The sequence below is a fragment of the Neofelis nebulosa genome, chromosome 9 (genome assembly GCF_028018385.1).
Source record: "Neofelis nebulosa isolate mNeoNeb1 chromosome 9, mNeoNeb1.pri, whole genome shotgun sequence".
In the NCBI taxonomy this organism is placed as follows: Eukaryota; Metazoa; Chordata; class Mammalia; order Carnivora; family Felidae; genus Neofelis; species Neofelis nebulosa.
This window is the reverse complement of record NC_080790.1, coordinates 12,613,911-12,632,711: the sequence shown is the minus strand read 5'-3', so window position 1 is coordinate 12,632,711 and position 18,801 is coordinate 12,613,911. Positions and strand designations below refer to the sequence as shown.

Here is an 18,801-nt window from a genome sequence, read left to right as displayed (position 1 = left end):
GGCAGCCAAGAAGCCTGGATTAGGATGCAAGAAATGAGCAAAGAGGAGAGAGAAGAGCAGGGAAGCCTCACAGCCCATGCACAGGAGTGCCTGTCGTGTTGGAGGAGGGTGAGAAGGCTGGTAGCCAGGGTAGGGGAATGTGAAGACAGAAGCCAGAAAGCTAAGTAGGAGTCGGGCAGAGGAAGATCTGGCAGTTTTATAGGTCATAGTAAGGATCTGGGTTTCCACTTTGAGTGAAATGGTGAGTCATTGTTGAGTTTTGAACGAGGAGTGACTTATTATAAATTGCATTTTAAAAAGGACACACTGGGGGCGCCTGGGTGGCGCAGTCGGTTAAGCGTCCGACTTCAGCCAGGTCACGATCTCGCGGTCCGTGAGTTCGAGCCCCGCGTCAGGCTCTGGGCTGATGGCTCGGAGCCTGGAGCCTGTTTCCGATTCTGTGTCTCCCTCTCTCTCTGCCCCTCCCCCGTTCATGCTCTGTCTCTCTCTGTCCAAAAATAAATAAAAAACGTTGAAAAAAAAAATAAAAAAATAAAAAAAATAAAAAGGACACACTGACTTCTTTGTTGAGACCAGCCTGGGAGGCGAGCAAGAGAAAAGAAGGAAACTAAGAGGATTTAGGAAGTGCAACAGGACGGGAATGGTGGGAGGGCTGAGGTATGATAGGATCCCTTCGGCTTCCCAATTGTCTGTCCTTTGACTCCAGGCAAGTGCCCATTCAACAAATGCTGCCATATTCCTGGAACTGCATGTTCATTCAACAAATTCAATGAAGGAAGGAAGGAAGGAAGGAATGAAGGAATCAATGAACAGATGCACCAGATCTGGGGGATCCAGATGCTGGTTCTGAAAGACATAACCGCAGGCATCTCACTTTGACCTTAACTTCCCATTTTGAGGGATATAGAAGCTGAAAGAACAGAAGCTGTGAGTTATGCCCCTAGCTGTGGTGTGGGACAAGAAGACCTGTTTTTGAAAGAGGAGGGTGGGGTGGGGGGGGGGAGGAGGAAGGGGATTGGAGGGGGTGGGGGAGAGGAGAAGAAGAAAATAGAGAGCTGGTAGATTTCATATGTTGGTGCTTTTTCCAGTTCACAGAAAGGGAATCAGCAGAGGGGATAAAGTGGGGATTCTGATCCCCTGGATGGAATTATAAGCGAGGCCAATACCTGTAAGGAATTCGGATGGCAGTGTGGGATCGGGAAGTCTGGCTGCCTGGCACCGAAACCACTAGAGGGAGGCTCTGATGTGGTCAGACTCCATCTGGAGGAACTGGGAAAGCATGGGGTTCTCACAGGTAGGGGGATTAGGGGCGAATCTCAGGAAAGCCCACCCAGGTTAGCTCAGCTTCTCCTGGGCTCCTCAGTCTGTCGCCTCTGCCTCCCTCCCTCTGATGCATTGCAAAGCAGTCTCCCTCCTCCCTCACTCAGCCACCGCCTTCGTGGGGATAGGCACTTTATCCATTACAGACCACAGAGGGGCTCCATCCACATGGTCTGCTTTGAACCTCACAGCACCCTAGTGAGACAGGAGCTAGGATCTGCATTTTACAAAAGACACAGAGGCCCAGAGTTTGGAAGTGACACAGACGGGACCCGGCAGTGAGTTAAAGAAATATAACCTGCCTGTCACATCCGAGCCTCCTCTTTTCAAAAGTATCTAGACCTCCCAGCATGGCCAGCAGACTCATCTTGAGCAGGGGTGATCAGGGGACTTGAGTGGTTGGGTGTGAGTGCGATGTAATGAAAAGATCCAAGTGCAGAACCCCTCACCCATTGGGGTACCAGTGTCCTAGAGTTATTCCTTGCCACAGCAGCCCTGTAGAAAGCAGGTGGTGGGTTTTTTTCTCCTGCTTCCTTTTCTGAAGAACACGAGCTAGATCCATTTTAACAAGCCATTTTGATGACCACGGGGCTTCTGGAACGACAGCTCCTAACCTTGGCTACACAATGAGAATCACTTGGGCAACTTGGAAAAAAAAAAAAAAAAGATGCCTGACTTCCCTGAGCCTCAGTAAAGTGATGATCACAATGCCGTTCTCTCCATGTTCTGGGGATCACTAAAACGTTAATTCGCATGCAAAATTTGTATGGATACGGACTTGGCATATAGTTTTACAATCAATAAGAGGTATCCATTATTACATTATTAATTCGAACATGCTTATATACTTCACTTTGCACAGAGGTAATTAAATGGTAAGAAGGATGGTGATCACGATAATTAGAATAAAAATTACAAGAGCAACCACTTATTGAGGACCAGTGTGCTGGGCATTGTATAAATATAACCCCTCATATTTACCCCGTCCTTCACAATTATCTAAGCAGCTTTATCTTCATCACAAAACAAAACAAACGAAACAAAGTTCCTAGAGTACATATTAAAATACAAAGAAGATGAAGTATGTATTATAAATGAAGAATCAAGAGGCTCTAATGATTTATCCAGGAGCATGGAGAAAGTAAATGTTGATTTTAGTGAGATTAAGTATATTCGATCTCACTCTAGGTTCTATCATTCAAAGTAGTCTTGTAAAAAATGCTTTGTGATATATTTCCATCCCCTTTATATCAGCATTTTAAACATTGAAGGTCATTTGAATTTTTTTTAAATAAAGTTCACCTATTCTTGCTTTAATTCCATCTTTTCAATTTTTTAGAATAAGATTTGATGTTGAAGACACTGTTGGAGCTCTGTGTGTCTGTCTTTTGGGTCTTCCCTCTATGCTCCAGGAAGTTCCATTATTGACTCCAGACTCCGGTAAATCCCCAGAGCCCAGGCGTTTCACATGTCTGTGGTAGGGAGAGACAAAGAGCCTGCTTCCCAGGCCCGGTTCTGTTTACACTTCCTTGATCAGGGATAATGATTTGTTTACAGGAGACATTCTGTCTTCATTAAACTCATTTCTGGACAATCAATAGAGGGACTAAGATGACAGGGCACATGTGTATTTGAAGTTCACACATCCTGCCTTGCTCAAGAGGGACCAAGGCTCAGCCAAGACTTTCTGATACTGACACTTAGGATCAAGACATCAAATGTTCTACTTGAATTAAGGAAAGATGACCCTTCCCCAAAGGAACATGAACATCGGCTCAGTAAGTGGTTTTGCTAATTATTCTTTGATTCCTCATACCCCAGAGTGGGACGGGCCCTGCCCAGGGTATTGCATATACAGTGCAGTCGGCCTTCCATCCCCATTAAAAAATCATATTAGAAGATGTTTAATAAACAAGCTAGCAACAGTTACGCAATGAAGTTAGGGGCTTATCGTTGCTAGTGCAACGTCCAGAAGGGTCCACCAACCTTGATTGGCTGCTGTGCTTATAGACGTCAAGGTTCACGCTTCAAGCTGAGATTCAGATCAGAACAAAAGAACTGATTACTTGCCTTTCCTTTTAAAAAGTGCAATATTTTTGGGGCGCCTGGGTGGCGCAGTCGGTTAAGCGTCCGACTTCAGCCAGGTCACGATCTCGCGGTCCGTGAGTTCGAGCCCCGCGTCAGGCTCTGGGCCGATGGCTCGGAGCCTGGAGCCTGTTTCCGATTCTGTGTCTCCCTCTCTCTCTGCCCCTCCCCCGTTCATGCTCTGTCTCTCTCTGTCCCAAAAATAAATAAAAAACGTTGAAAAAAAAAATTTAAAAAAAAAAATAAATAAAAAAAAAAATAAAAAGTGCAATATTTTTGATTAGCTAACTATAACGTTTTTAAAAACCTCTTATTTATGCAGATACCTTGCAGGGCAAAGTTAAGAAAATAAGTTACAATGTCGCTCAGTTATGCATAATCACTAGTTTGCATTCACTTCGTTCCTCCACTCTGCTTTCCTTCTTCAAGTCCAAGTGCAGTTCTGCCTTTTAATTTGCCTTCGATCTCTTTATTGTCTCCCTTGCGCATAGGCTCAATCCCTGTTCTGATGTAAGTGTGCACAATAACATGTTTTGTGACTGGTGGATGAGCTAGCACTGGGCAAGCATCCTGGAGCTGCCTTCAGCCCCACCCGGGCAGAGTCTCCGGGGAAATCACAGTCTAGAAGGCCCCAAAGATCGGCGGCAGCTACTGCAGCCACGGGCGGTCATTTCTGGCTGAGCAATCGTCCTAAGTGTGGACCAAAGGGGTTATTCCACAGGGAAACTCTAATATGCCTCTTTGGAACTGGAAATTAATGAAGGCCTGGTCCAGGTACTGGCAGCCAGGACTAAGAGACCTCTGTTCCCAGTGAAAATCGGACAGGAACAATGCCAACCCGAGTTTCATACCTAGAGGAAGGCACCTTGAGTGTTCGATCCAAATCCCAGGCCTGAATATAGACACTAAAATTGTATCGGACGATGCAGCTAGCATCAGGGAGCAAGGGCCAAGAAGCAGAGACATTTATTAGCTTCTGGAAACTGGAAATGGCACTCTGGTTTGAAGAATCATGGCTAAGATCACATGAGTGGTAAGATAAACGGTCAGGATTTAAGTTTTTCTGACACCTGAGTCCACTTCTCCTTGCTGTAATCTGTGGTCAAAAGGCAAGGGGGTGTTGGGTGGGAGGCAAGCTGGGTTCTTGCTGAGCCAGTGCCCAGAGGTCTCAACTTCTTTGAAGTCGTACTAAAATGTCACCGTTTCCTCCACAGAAAGAGTCGAAAAGCAGCCTCCGTCTGTAAGGTGGACAACCTTCTTAGCACTTCACTCCTGGCCAGGAGAGGCAACTGGAATAAACACCTCCCTGTTAACAAGATCTAGATCCTAGTTCTGGCTCCACCGTCAAGCAAGTGATCCTGAGCAAGACATCTCAACCATCTGGACCCCAGCCCCTTGTTTACAAATTAGCAACATTAGTCTGTACCCCAGATAGAAAGGAGTGATAAGGTTTTCCCTGGCCTTGTGCAACAAAGCTACTGTCTTCTGATATATGATAACATGTCTTGGTTAGGAGAGTTGATTAAAAGGAAAGCAGGAGGGGCAAGGAACCTTCTGGAAAGGAGCTGGGTCTTAACTCCTCTTTTGAGATGTTCTGCTATTGGATCTTCTCTGGAAGAATGAGAGAGCACCTATGCAGCCCACTGACAGGAAGGCAGAAGGGTCTGGGTGGGCCAGGCTCAAAGCTAGGTGCCTTATGATGGAAAGGTGAGATCTTGGCTGAGGAGGGATTGAAGTCCCTGCAGACCCAGCTTTGGTGGCCCAGGAGATGATGGCATTTATTTACAATGGCTGAGTATGTGAGTAGAAACTCCATGAGCTATAACCTTGGGAGTGTGGGGGCCAGAGCAGGACAGAGGCCAATAAGGGCACCATAGAAACACTGGCCAGGGACTCATCAGCGTGTCCAGAACCAGTTTCCACCGCAGTGAACTCTGAACTTACCATACTCCAGCTGTCTCTTCATCTTGAGTGTGTTAGCAGGACCTATCCCTTCAGTCTGACTAAGCCCTAAAGATCCTTCATAGGCTGGTAGACAACTGGAGATGGGGTAGGGGTTGGCCGTCAAAGGGGTTGAAAACCTTCCTGCTAAGCTGGGCAAGTGGGGCTTGGACATTGACCAGGAAAATTGGAAAGACTTGACCGTGCCCATTCCCAAGCAGGCAAGCTAGTTCCTATCAGCCACGTGGGTGGTGGGGTTAGTGCAACACGCCTGTGTGTGTTTGGGGGGGGGGGGGGCGGCGGAGGCATCTCCCAGTGCACCACCCAGGTCTGGCAAATCCTCAGGCCGTGTCAGTGGCAGGAAGCCGCTGGAGTGACAACAGATGCCAGGGAGGGGTTCAAGTGCTATCACTTCAACAGTGCTTCCAGAAAATTCTCTCTTCACTGGCGTCATGCTGGGGTAGGAGTGGGATGTGTGGGGCAGAGAATGAGGGAAATAGTCTGAAGGTCCCGGTCCCAGGGAACAAGAGTCGCTCTCAGGCCGTGGCTCCATGAAAGGACGGATGGTGGTACCTGCATCAGGCCCTTGGGTGATAAGACGGAAACTCACTGCTTCCCTGACGTGATGGCGATCCTACGCGGAGCCGACCAGAGTCGGGGGAGCCTACACAAATGACAGGCCCAGCAGTTCCCAGGGTGGCTTGGGCTATGTTGCACGTCACCGCACACCTGCCCTCTCAGGACAGAGGACAAAGATGCTTTCTGAAGTCGTGCACCTGCTCTTGGCAATCGCAGGCTTATTGTCAGGTTACCTTTGAGAATAAGGTGAGAGAGAATGCCCCAGGAGCTCAGGAACAGCCGGGCTGTGGCCTCAGGGAGATGGCCTGGGCTCCAGACAGCTCTGGGAAGAAGGTTACCGCACAGATCGCTCGGTGGCAGGGCTTCCTCCGTCTCTGCTTCTGCGCCTCCTTTTGCTACAACCTTCACCCATCCCCCGCCCTCCCCCGCCCCGTGTATCCCTTCTCGGCCTCGCTCCTCTGCTTACTCATCCATGTGTCAATCCTCCCGCTATTTAGAGCCAGCCTTCGTGTTCCTCTTGGTCTTCTCTCTTCCAGACTAGACCCTCCCACGTCCTCCTTCCTGACGCAGAGTGTCCTCGGGGTTCCACCCTCCAGCGGGGGCCTCAGGGGAGCCTGTGCTTTCAGCCCTTCTGAGAATCCTCGGAGGGGCGCCCCCCCCTCCCGGGAGACGGGACCTGAGCGGGCAGCAGGCAATGACCTCAGTCTTGGCTCACCTCTGACAGCAGCTCTGAGAAAACGTCTGTAGCTCTTTGCGCCTCGATTTTCTCAGCTGTAAAATGGAGATAATGACACAGGCTGCAGACCTCCAAGCCAGGGTCTAAAGGTTTGCCTCCGGCTGGACAGCTCTGGAGCCTTGTGTGTGTGGGAATGTAATTCATGTATTTATGGAGCTAGCTTTTTTTTTTTTTTTTTTTTTTTTTTTTTTTTTTTTTTTTTTTTTTTCCCAGAGAGACTTCCTTCTTGATCCTCACATGACTCACAACATTTGATTTTCCCGTTCGGAGTGCATTTTGACTTAGGAACCTTCCCGTGGCAGGCAGATGCGCCCCTGTGAGCAGGGGCAAAGGAAGGGCTGCGGATGGTCCCTGAGGGTGAACGACACAGTTGAGTCTCAGAGGGGTTAGGTGGCTTGGCCAAGATCACACAGGAGGTAGCCGGTGGAGGACAAGGCGCAAGATAAGCTTTCCCGTGGACTTTTATATCTACAGAAACTGCCCGCAGCCAGGCGGTACGACAGCACGGGTGTGGGGCACAAAAGCACCTGGCTTGGATTCTAGGTGCTCCCTCACCCTGCCGTGCCCTCTGGGACAAGGTACTTAACCTCTCAGAGCCTCGGCGTCTCTCCTTACGTGCCAGTGGCTGTTGAAATGATCCGACACGATCTGGGAGTACAATGGCATGAGAGTACGTGACAGCTGACGGGGTCGGTAGCAGCGTCCCCTCTACGGGAATGCGGTAAACCAAGGACAGGGCCGGAGAGGCGACTTGCCTAAGCCCTGGAGGTGACCCCAACCCCCGCCCCGGGATGCTCAGAGAGCGCTCTTCCCCCGTTCTGGGTGCCACCCCAGCGACCCGGACCACCCCTAGATGGTGCTGGTGCACCAGGCAGCGCCTCGGCGCGCCCCGCCTGCAGCCAGCTCGCGGCTGCGGCAGGCGGCGGGCCGGGACAAAGGAAGGACCCGCGGGGGCGGCGGCGCGTCGAGCGGGCCGCCCGCGGGGACCCCCGCAAGGCGGACCTTCGCTTCCCCGAAGGGGGAGCCGCTGCTCTGTGCGCCCGCGTTCGGCGGGAGCGGTTGAGCCCGGGCGTGCGGGAGTCTGAGCCGCGCCGCCCGCCCACCTGCGCTACCACCCACCCCTGCAGGGAAGCAGGTGGGCTGAGCGCTCCGGGGCGTCTCTGGGGACCTGGAGCACGAGGCCCTCCTTCAGGCAAGGCCCCGTCGGTGGTTCCACTTGCCAGATCAGGTTCCGCTGTCACTCATTCGCAGATCATTGCCCCAGATTCTGGGCTGCAAGGGACACGACCGGTAACTGCTAAGAAGCCATGCCAGCCCGGGGGCTTTGGCAGGTCACCTCTGTGACCTTCATCCTGCCCACCTGCAAAATGGGCGTGCAGGCGTCGACCCCGTCGTGCTCACTTCCACGTTCAGCAGACCTTTCCCATGCTCCTGCTCGTGCCGGCGGGCAGCTCCCTGCTGCCTGTGACACAGGCCTGCCCTGGATATGCCAAACCCACAGACCTCCAAAGACACGTGTCCTGAGAGAGGACGGTGAGAGGAGGGACTGACTGCAGGTCGGGTAAAGCTTGTGGACGTGCCAGAAAACCGTGGGGAGGCTGTGAACATTGTTATTACCGATAAATGAGGGTGAATACACTTGCTTTCAAAGCCCCGTTCACGACTCCCATTATCTCACTTTGAGTGATAGGGTGGCGATTCCCAGCCTCTCACTCCCTGCCGCGTGGTGCCACTAGGCCCATGGGGTGCTCCTTAAATAAACAGTCCCAAGTCTCACTGAGTTTGAACCCCAGCCCTACCCCATTAATACCTGGTCAGTTCATCTTCCCAAGACTCCATTCCCCATCCGTAAATGTGGAGGTTTTGCTAAGCTATGTTGCTGGAGTCTGGGCAGCTTTGTAGGAATGCATAGTGTTAGACTACGTGTCGTAGGCAGGCTGAGCGACGCGGCCGATAGATTGGGGGATCTGGAGACGTGAACCTTAATCCTACCTATTTGACTACCTTGTGGGGGGTCTCGGGGAAGCCTCTTCTCCTAAGAATTGAATTTACCCATCCAGGCAAGCTGAAAGAAGGGGCATGAGCCCACCTGGTGACCAGTGCCTCCCCCCCCCCAACCCCCAACTCAGTCTATTTCTCAGAGACCACTTTCTTTCAGTCCAGAAGGAGGCGTACTAATGTGATGACCAAGGGCGTGAACTCTGGAGCTGACTGCCTGGGTTTACATTCCAGCTGTACCACCGTCTAGATGTGCGACCTTGGGCAAGCTACCTGTGCCTCAATTTCCTCATCTGTAAAATGGGGATACTGATGAGGAGGAGGACAGTATACAACCTCGTTAGAGTAGACCCGGCAATGGTAACAAACTCAAACATGCGTTAGCTCAACAGAAAAGTTTCTCATTCACAAAATAGCATAGTTTCAGATGCACAGGGAATTCTGTTCCAGTCATTCAGAAGCCTCAGTCTGACAGTTGTTCTGCTGTTTGCAACATCTGGTTTCCGAAGACCCCATGAGGAAGAGGAACACAGGAACCCCTTGGCCTGATCTGGAACAGGCACACGTCCTGGCCATTTACTTTCCGTTGGCCAGTGCCGAGCAGTGTGAGACACCTAACCCAGGGAAAACTAGAAATACGGTCCCAGCTGTGCACCAGGAAGAAGGGAACGGGTCACAGAACCATCCAGCAATCTCGTTACTATGTACGACCTTCGTTGTAGGGTGTCTTGAGGATGAAGTTAGTTTAATATATGTGAATCCTGAGTGCCAGGCACCTGATCAATACTACATAAATGTTTGCCGTTTTTACTCTTATTCTCATTCTTGTCCTTCAGAGAATTCATTAAAGATACGAACCGGGAAGCCCGCCTAGACTTTCCAGCCAACACTGCAGTGGATTATTTAGGAGGCTTCCGGACGCTCCCCCGTTTTACGGCCAGGCAACCTCAGGCACGTCGTGGCCCCATAGGCTTCTCCGATAGCTCTTGTTTCTGTGTTGCCAGGGAAGCTTCCCGGAAAACAGTCCTTCCGGAGGATCTTTACGTCATTCTGACACATTGAGAAGAGCCTCCGGTGGCGTGGACTCTCTACCCTGCTAGAAGTCCTCCGTGTCCAAGACTACTGTCATAAAGTTTTATTTGGAGATAAGGAATGCAAGGCTATGTTAGAAAGTCAACAGAAAGCATTGGAAATGAAAAGAATAGAGCACTTTCATATAATCTAGTAACATTATGGAATCTTGATATAGTCTCCAAGTCACGTGACTAGAGTATCTACTCTGGGCTCAGTGCTATCTGGGCCCAATGTTACAAATGTTGTGACATTGTGTATGAGTGTCCGTTTTCCAATCAGTCAGGTGATGACTCCAAGAGTCAGTGGTATGCTGATAAATATCTGCCAATAAGTTCTCTAGGGAAAAAACATATGTATATAAAATATATATGTGTGTATATATACACACACAAACACACACAAGTTGCCTATATATGAATATATGCATTCATACATAAGTTGATTATAAATTTTGCCAATGTGAAATATTATAGTACACAATTTACAAATAATAAGAAAATATATAATGTTCCTTATTGTACATTTCACACAGCCAAGTCGTTCTCACAGAATGCTTTCATTGATGTTTGCCAAATTACTGTATCTGTTACCAACCTATGATAGCTATTGATGAACAACAGTTTAGATATGAATGTTAGTTGATATTTTCATTTTTTTTATTTTAGAGAGAGAAAGAGAGAGAGAGAGAGAGCACACAGGGGAGGGGCAGACGAGAGAAAATCTGCACTGAGTTTGGAGCTCGACAAGGGGTTTGATCCCACAACCCTGGGAACATGACCTGAGTCAAAATAGAGCCAGATGCTTGACCATCTGAGCCACCCAGGTGCCCTGATATTTTCATTTTAGTTAACAAGAAAGATGGAAGTGAAAGGATAGAGATGTGTGTTGGCATCTCGCTTGTTTATCAATGACATGAGCAGCTTCTTTGCTGACTCAGATCAGTTTTTGAAAATGAAAATAATATTCCTCCGTGTTTTGGTGGGTTATTCACAATGGAACACCTATAGACATGGCACGTTTTTTAAGTTTAACTTGCATTATTAACATTTTACCCACCACTCTTTTATGTCTAGGCAATCAACAAATTAATAAATCGAGGCTTGATTTGTGACGTTTGCTGATTTCCGTGGTATAAATGCTCCCAACCATGACTACTTTAGAGCTACCAAGATAATTTTGCTGAACATGGAATTACAAAGATATGTGACCCCCATTCTACAGTATTTTTCATCATACAGATGTGATGGATGTAAGTAAACTCAAGAGCACAGAAAATGGTAAGAGACAGTCCAATAATTAGGAAGTGATGACTTTGAGCATTTATTACTGTTGTTTTCATCATAACTTATTTAATTAAGTTTTATAGTTTAATTTTTAAATAACGGCCATGTTGAACAATCAGCTCGCACGATTTCTGAAAATTTAACAATCGGCTCATAAGCTGGCTTAAGGACACCACTGTCAAGGGCATAATGTATTTTCACTGGAAATTGTATTAAAAAACATACTATTTCTTAATATTGTTCAGGAAAGGGTGAGGAAAGAGATGGGGAAAGCGGGTAGGAGGAAACAGGGTTTATGGAGAAGTTCAGTTTCAACTGAACAGACGCTGTCTTTGCCAACAGAAACCATCAGTGTGGGCACCAAACCCTTTGAAAGTCCTGCCTGAACAGAAGTCCATTCTCTGCCCCAATTTTGCTTTTGCCCAGACCTGTATACTAGCTCCGCCTCCGGCGATAGTCAGGTGTTCAGCTTTCCCATTCAGCCACGTGGAGCACTGGCTAAAAGATCTAGATGTGAACTGGAAGAAGTGTGTAGTTCCCCCACATCCATTTCTACCTCACACCCATGTCCTGGCCCTTCACCCCCCATTCCCAGTGCTGAGAGTGGGGGGCCAGCCTGTGTCCTTTATCCATGGGGATCCTGTGGTCTCCCACTTTGCCCTTCTGTCTTCAGATAAAGTGGATAGGGCACTCTGTTCCCCAAACTCCACAGAATTGTGAGCGATGTCACAGGCCCCCGGGAAGAAAGCTTGGTCCAGGCTCCCCATCTGGTTTCCCCTTGAGATTTCCTCACAGTCTTTCTCCCACAACTCCAGCCTTGGGATTCTGTGTCTCACACCTTAGGGCTGAACTGGAAAGGAAGAGAAGAAGCATCGCATGGGGAGAAAAGGAAGTGCCAAGGAAGGCCAGCTGAGTCTCCCTCCTATCGACTTCTCGTGGTTGGCCAACCCACTGGAATTCATTTTGTCTGCGTGCCACCATCAGCATGGAGACGGAAGGGACTTTGGGGAACACGAGGTCCAATGTTCCTGGCAGGTGAGAAAACCCAGGCCCATTGAAGCAAAGTCAACTGCCCATGATCCCGTAGGTGGTATGGAACAGCAAGGATTCAGCCACAACCCTTGGAGGCACAGCCCAGAGCACTTCCCAGATGGTTTCCACACCTTCTCACAGAGTTGGAAGCAAGCAAAATTCTTCAGAGTCAACAGCTTACACATCTTGGGATTTTTCTTCTCCTTTGACTCTGTTCCATTCCCGGAGGCTCTGGGTGTGTCTGTTGTAATCTTCTACCATATCTGTCTCCCACCTCCAGCTGCTAGACTCTGAGCCCTTCCATCACATGAGCCACCACCTAGTCATCTCTGCTACAGCAGAAGGAGCCAGGCTCACACTCCGCACACCTGGATTTTAACCCCAGCTCAGCCTAGCTGTGTGGCTTGAGCAAGTGGTTGCCTTCTTTTAGCCCCAATTTCCATAACTGCGAAGTGGGAACGGCAGTTTTTTACGGGGCCTCCTAACCATTAAACACCCGATGTGTATGGGCTTCCTAATACTAAGTCTGGTTCCTGGCAGACAAAACAGAAGCAACGTATTATGATGCTCATGTCCTATTTCCATTACATTTTGCACAGCCTGGCAACAAGGGTGCAGTACAAGGACCTGAATGAATGAAATGGTTAAGGAATGAACATGCCTCAAACCTCTATCACGTGCTCCTTCCAAATGTGCCTTGTGTTGTTCCCTTCTTTGCCATCCCTACTGTGACCATTTTCTTTCAGTTCCCTCCAATTTCTCGCCTGAACGACTACAGCCAGCTCCTGCTTAGTGTCCCTGCCTTCAGCCGATCCCTGTTTGGATCCGTCTTATACCCACATCGAGATCAGTCTTTTTACAGCTTAGCTTAAAGTCAGGGTCTGTGTCTCACGAAGCACCTCCATGATTTCTAAACAGGTTCAGTGAACAGCTAACCAATTAAATATGCAAAGTGGATATAGCTTTGTAGATGAAACAGACCATATAGAGAAAGATGATGTATATATATATATATATATATATATATATATATATAATCATCTCCTCCCTTTTTCCTTCTATACCTCCAAATTCTTTCTGTTACCACCTATGTGCCATCTTCAGCATTAGTAAAAGTTTAGCAGGTTTGTGCTAACAATAATAATTATTATTATATTTCTGGAACTGTGCAGGTATTATCTCATTTAGTTCTTATAACAACCCTATAAGGTAGGATAAAAGGACAAATTGTCACATGTGTTCTAGGCATGTAAACACTCTTTGCACAGGTTCAGTTAAACGCTGGGTAATAGTGGGGCACCTGTATGGCTCAGTCGGCTAAGTGTCAGACTCTTGATTTCGGCTCAGGTCAGGATCTCACAGTTCATGAGTTCGAGCCCCACGTCGGGCTCTGCGCTGACAACGCAGACCCTGCTTGAGATTCCCTGTTTCCCTCTCTCTCTGCCCTGCTTTCTCTCTGTCTCTGTCTCTCTCTCTCAAAAATAAATAAATAAATTTAAATACTGGGTAATAGTGGTAAAGGCATGCTTAGTCTTATTTGGGGCCCTGGAAACATCCACTGAAATATGGAGGGGTGGGGCAGAGATGGCGAGGAAGGAGGAAGGTCCCTTCGTAGAGCCCCTCTTTGTGGTTGGGTGACCTTGAGCAAGACTGTTCACACTAGATCTCATTAGCAACTCACAGCTGATAACATTTACCACCTCTCGCCCATGTGTCGTTTGAATGAACTGCAAGTTCCTGGAGCCTGGCGAGATGGCGATCTTGGTCATTATTTGACCACAGCAATATGCACATGGAGGCCTCCACAATTTTGGCTTTTGCAAATGCAATAGAAATGAAACAGGTATTATTATTCTCATTTTAAAGATGAAATCAATTGAGGCTTAGGTAGTGAAACCCGTTAGCTAGGATGAGATCGCAGGTTTTCTGATACCTACTTGTGTTCTCTATTGTTCTTTAAAATTATTTGTCATGGGTCCTTTGGAAAATCTGCTGATGATTTTGGAAATCATTTAGAAAAATATGACATAACTATAAATGCACTTCCATGGCTGCCTAAGGCCTCCTATAGATTTGCCATTCATTTATTTCGGAAACATTTACTGAGCACTTTTCTGTGCCAGCCACTCTTCTGAGCACTAGGAATATAGTGATACAAAGCAGAATTTCAGCACTTCAGGAACTAACACTCCGAAGGTTGAGGAAGACAGTGAACAGATAAACAAATACATATATAAGGTATTAGCTGATGATGCCTACCAGGAAGAAAAAATGAATCAGCATAAGAAAAACAGAGTGTTCCACACAGGTGCTGTTTGGCATTGAGTGTTCAGAAGAGTGTTCTGATGAGGTCACATTTGAGCAATATCAGAAAACAAAAGAAGAAGAAGAAGAAGAAGAAGAAGAAGAAGAAGAAGAAGAAGAACCAAATTATGTAGGTATTTTGGAAAGAAGAATGTCAGCAAGTACAAAGGCCCTGAGGTGGCAGGGCGCTCGGCTGTGTGGAGGCCAGAGTGGGGGAGTGTAAGTATAGGGGACAGTAGCAGGAGATAATACAGGACCTTGAAGCCCTTTATGGAGGCAGTGAATGGCACGGAAGGCCACTGGAGGCATTCTAGACATTGGGGGCCTTTCTCCATACCAATACCACCAAACTATTTGTGACTTGACTATGTAATAGCAACTAGGCTAGATAATTGACCCATTCACGTAAGAGTCCATTTGTTTCCTTGTCTTGGCCACAACATCTAGAAGCAAGTACTCCTGCCCAAGGGTCACCAGTCCCCATTATCTGACATACCAGGCAATACATTATCCTACTCACTACTCCAAATTCTATGATCTCATTTCTTCTGGCCGGTCCCACCCCAGGGCCTTTCCTGGAGTGGTCTCCATCAGCTAGAGAACCTTATCTTCTTCTTCACTAATCTTAATATCTTCTTAGTCTATAAGGGTTGGCCCAAGTCCCACCTGTCTTCCCCATATCTTCCAGGCTAACAGGATGCCTCATGTCCCCTCTATCTGCTAAGGACTATAATCCTCCTAATCTGGGTCAATCAGTTGGGTGTGAACATTGTGCCGCCCATATTAGCTGTTTCAGCTTTATCTCTTCCCTCCCTGGAGAGCACGTCTCTGGTTCTTTATTGTACATGTGTACAATGCTGGGCACATGATAGCATTTAATCAAACCAAATCAAGTCAGTTTATGACTGGAGTTTACATCCCATTCCTCTGGCACCTTGGCCTTTTCCAGATAACTGAAGTCGAGCCTGTCCAACACCAAACAAATATATTTAGTTCTTTTTAATAGACATCTTTCTGAGATGTATTTGACATTTCCAGAAATTCTGAATTCCCATCTGCCATACGGAACTATGTAATTTCAAAATCACTCAGAGATGTCACTCTAAAGACCCATTAGCATCCTGAACAGTATCACAGTTCTGTATCGGGTTTTAAGGCTTTCTGTCTCCTCCCTCAGTGTCATACAATGTCACCTGGATTTTGCTTAGGGCTCATCATGTATCCGTCTCCCCTGAAGGCCTTTGCAAGGCTTTCCCTACGAGGGTACTATGTTTCTTTTACTAAGGTCCAGGAAAATAGATCACTAGAAGTCTCTAGAAAACACTGCCTGCACACCTACTCGACCCCAAGCTCCATCCTAGGGAATAGACTAAATAAAACATAACAGCAACATCAACAAGCTTCAACCCCCTACACGCATGACAGTAATACATAGAGGCAGACACTGTAATGAAAGCGTGCACGTGACAGAGTGACAACCAACTCTGTGGGCAGCGGGAGGAGGTTATAGGGGCTGCTTAGAGCAGTAAAAATTTGAGATAAGCTTGAAAAATAAATGGGGTTCACTAGAAAGAATAGACAAGGAAGACAGGTTCCAACAGAGGAAACAGTACCCTTGAGTAATTGATAGAAAACGAGAATCTAGACTCTATATAAGGCTTTGAAAGAGGGCATGAGAAGCTATGCACATAATCTTTAATCCTGGGGCTTTCTGACCGCTTATGTGGATACCCAGGGGACTCTTTTGATGGGTTTGGGATCAAAAGGTCCTGAGTGAGTCAGATTGCTGGGAAATGGACTCGTGGATAAATGGGGTCTAATTGTGGCCTGGGATGGTGGCTACTTGAAAGGACCTTGGCCATGGCTGTGGTAAAGAACGAATTTCCCGCAGGTCTGCAAATGCAATGGCATTTCTAAAATCAATTAACGCCGGCCAGTTGCAAGAAGAAAATAAGAGAATATTTTATGATATTCTAGGATGTCAGAGTTGGAAGGTCTCTTAGAATTAATCTGTTTTACCCTTTGATTGATTATTTGGTGATTAACTGAAGGTGGAGATCACATCAGAGACTTACCTAAGCTGATGTAGCTGGCGACGGAGAAAGGACTAGCATTCCGGGTCTCCTGGTGTCCAGTCTGCTGTGTTCTTCTATTCCAAAATGTGCCTTTTGAATCTGTTATTGTATCTGTCACTCTATTTAACAAACATTTGCTGAGTGCGTGGGGTCAGTGAATATTTGAGTGAAGCTATGCATTGAAAAGGAGGGCAGAGCAAGGGAACCACATCATCTTTGGTAGGATGAGGTTCTGGGTTCCCGGAAATAGAAGGGCATATGTTGTGTCATCAGAACTCTCCATCGATTCACCTCCTACAAAGCGTCGGACGCTTTCAAAGGTTTCATTTAATTAGGCCTTCGGAAATGTTTATTTGCACCCATGAGATGCTGGGGATACAGTAGTGGACAAATTCATGAAGTCTTCACCTTCTGAGGACAGACCTTTATCGGGGAGAGATTTATACATTTACATTCATAATATAGCAGGACCAACCTAGTATGTCAGGATACCGGTAAATGCTAAGAAGAAAAATAAATCAGGAGAAAGAGATAGATAGTTGCAGAGAGGGCTATTGTATATAAAACGATCAGGGAAGTCCTTCCTGAGATGGTGACATATGGCCAGCCACCTAGATGAAGTGAGAATGGACCATGCAGCTAGGAGGAAGAAGACCATGCTTGGTGCACTCAGGGAAAGTGTAAAGGCCCTGAGAAAAGAGTTTTCTTGGTGTGTTTCAAGAATAATAAGGGGTCACATGGCTGGAGCACGAGCAAGGGGGAGAGGTCGGGAAGACAGTATTAGCCAGGGCTGGGGCCAGGATATAAAGAAACACAGCCAGGGGGCGCCGGGGAGGCTCAGTCGGTTGAGCCTCTGACTTCGCCTCAGGTCATGATCTCGGGATCTGTGAGTTCCAGCCCCGCGTGGGGCTCTGCGCTGAGAGCTCAGAGCCCGGAGCCTGCTTCGAATTCTGTGTCTCCCTCTCTCTCTGCCCCTCCCCCACTCATGCTCTGTCTCCCTCTCTCTGTCAAAAATAAATAAACATTAAAAAAAAATAAATAACAATAATAAAGAAACACAGCCTGTAACAGAAGAGTAAAGGATAGAGAAAAACAAAACTCTCTGGACCAGGGAGCCACGCCCCTGTTTATAGTATTTTCTCTGCACCTGACTTCCTGGATGCCTCTGGATGTCCGATTGCCCCTCCTGGGCCTCCGTCTTCCTATCTACGATAAGCAAACAGAAGGTGACGACTAACGACCTCCCAGCTCTGTAGCCTGTGGACGTTGCTTATGCATCTCAGATTTACCCATCGGGCGGAAAGTAGCAGGTGCGTTGTGCCCGGAAGTACAGATGGCTCATCCATGTTCCTGAACCTTCTGAGTGTCTCTTTATAGGCAGTCAAAGGTAGCTAACCTTTCAGGCATTTCAAGAAAACCAAATTCTCTGTGTCCACAGACCTCCTTTAAAAGTTTGAAGGGGACTTGCAGCAAAACTCATCTGTAAACCTAACAGCAGTGATAGAGGCCACAAGCAAACACGACTCATCTTGGTGGGAAGTGATCGGACGTCTCCTTTTATAATGGGTGAAATCACATCTTTTGCAAGTTGTGCATCATCCGTGAAGACTTTCTTCTTCTAATGATCGGCTGTCACTCCGTCTTTGTAAAGTGGGTAATGGAATTATTTTTAAAGCTTTCACTTAACAGCCTTGCTCTTTGTAAAGACCCGCTTAAGGAATGCAAGCATCTTTAGCTAGGGAAGTGACAACTGTCTGTGACATTAAATAGATCTCTTTCTTACCTGTCCTGTTAAACATGCGAGATATCAAACTCCTCTTCCGTATGACAGCGGTTAGATTTGTGCTCCACGTCGTACAAAGCGTAGGGCGCACAGCTGGTGAACACACTGGGAGGTACACAGAGCCACATCAGGGTTACATTTAAAGGCCTTTTAACAGCACGTGTAAAGATAAAAATGCTGCCTCTGGAGGTTACAAGTTTCTCGTTACTGGAGATGATCAAGAAAAGACCATTAGGCAGGGTATTACAGACAGAGAGATGTGTCAGTCGGAGAACTGAACAAGCTGCCTTCAAAAAGCCCTTCCCACTCTGAGATCTTCTCCTCCATTAGCATAATCTTCCCTTAACCTGAATTCCTATTATCCAAGAGCAGGTCGGGGGTGGGGGAGGATTGTCAATGCCATTTTAATCGCCACACGCCTTTGCCAAGGAGATAAACCCAGCAAGGGCTGACTACAAATACCTGCAGCCAAAGAAATGGGTTTGAAGCCATGTGCAGTGGTTTAGAAGGTCCTAACTCCCGCGGGGAGAGAAAAGAGCGTGCACGTGTGCGCATGGGTGTGTGTGCATGTGCTCACGTGTGCACGTGTGC

At 47.4% G+C, this 18,801-nt stretch overlaps 1 long non-coding RNA gene across 2 annotated transcripts; it reads right to left on the bottom strand.

Annotated features, from left to right (window-relative positions):
- Positions 1 to 10,139: 10,139 nt before the first annotated feature.
- On the bottom strand, positions 10,140 to 18,516 carry LOC131484392 (uncharacterized). Of its 2 annotated transcripts, XR_009248219.1 has the most exons (4): positions 18,211 to 18,515; positions 16,428 to 16,850; positions 14,308 to 15,317; positions 10,140 to 12,675 (listed from the first exon to the last, which is right to left on the bottom strand). It is a non-coding gene; the product is annotated as an uncharacterized LOC131484392 (long non-coding RNA). The 2 variants fall into 2 exon arrangements; XR_009248218.1 differs by having other exon boundaries at positions 14,308 to 16,850; positions 18,211 to 18,516.
- Positions 18,517 to 18,801: the final 285 nt, after the last annotated feature.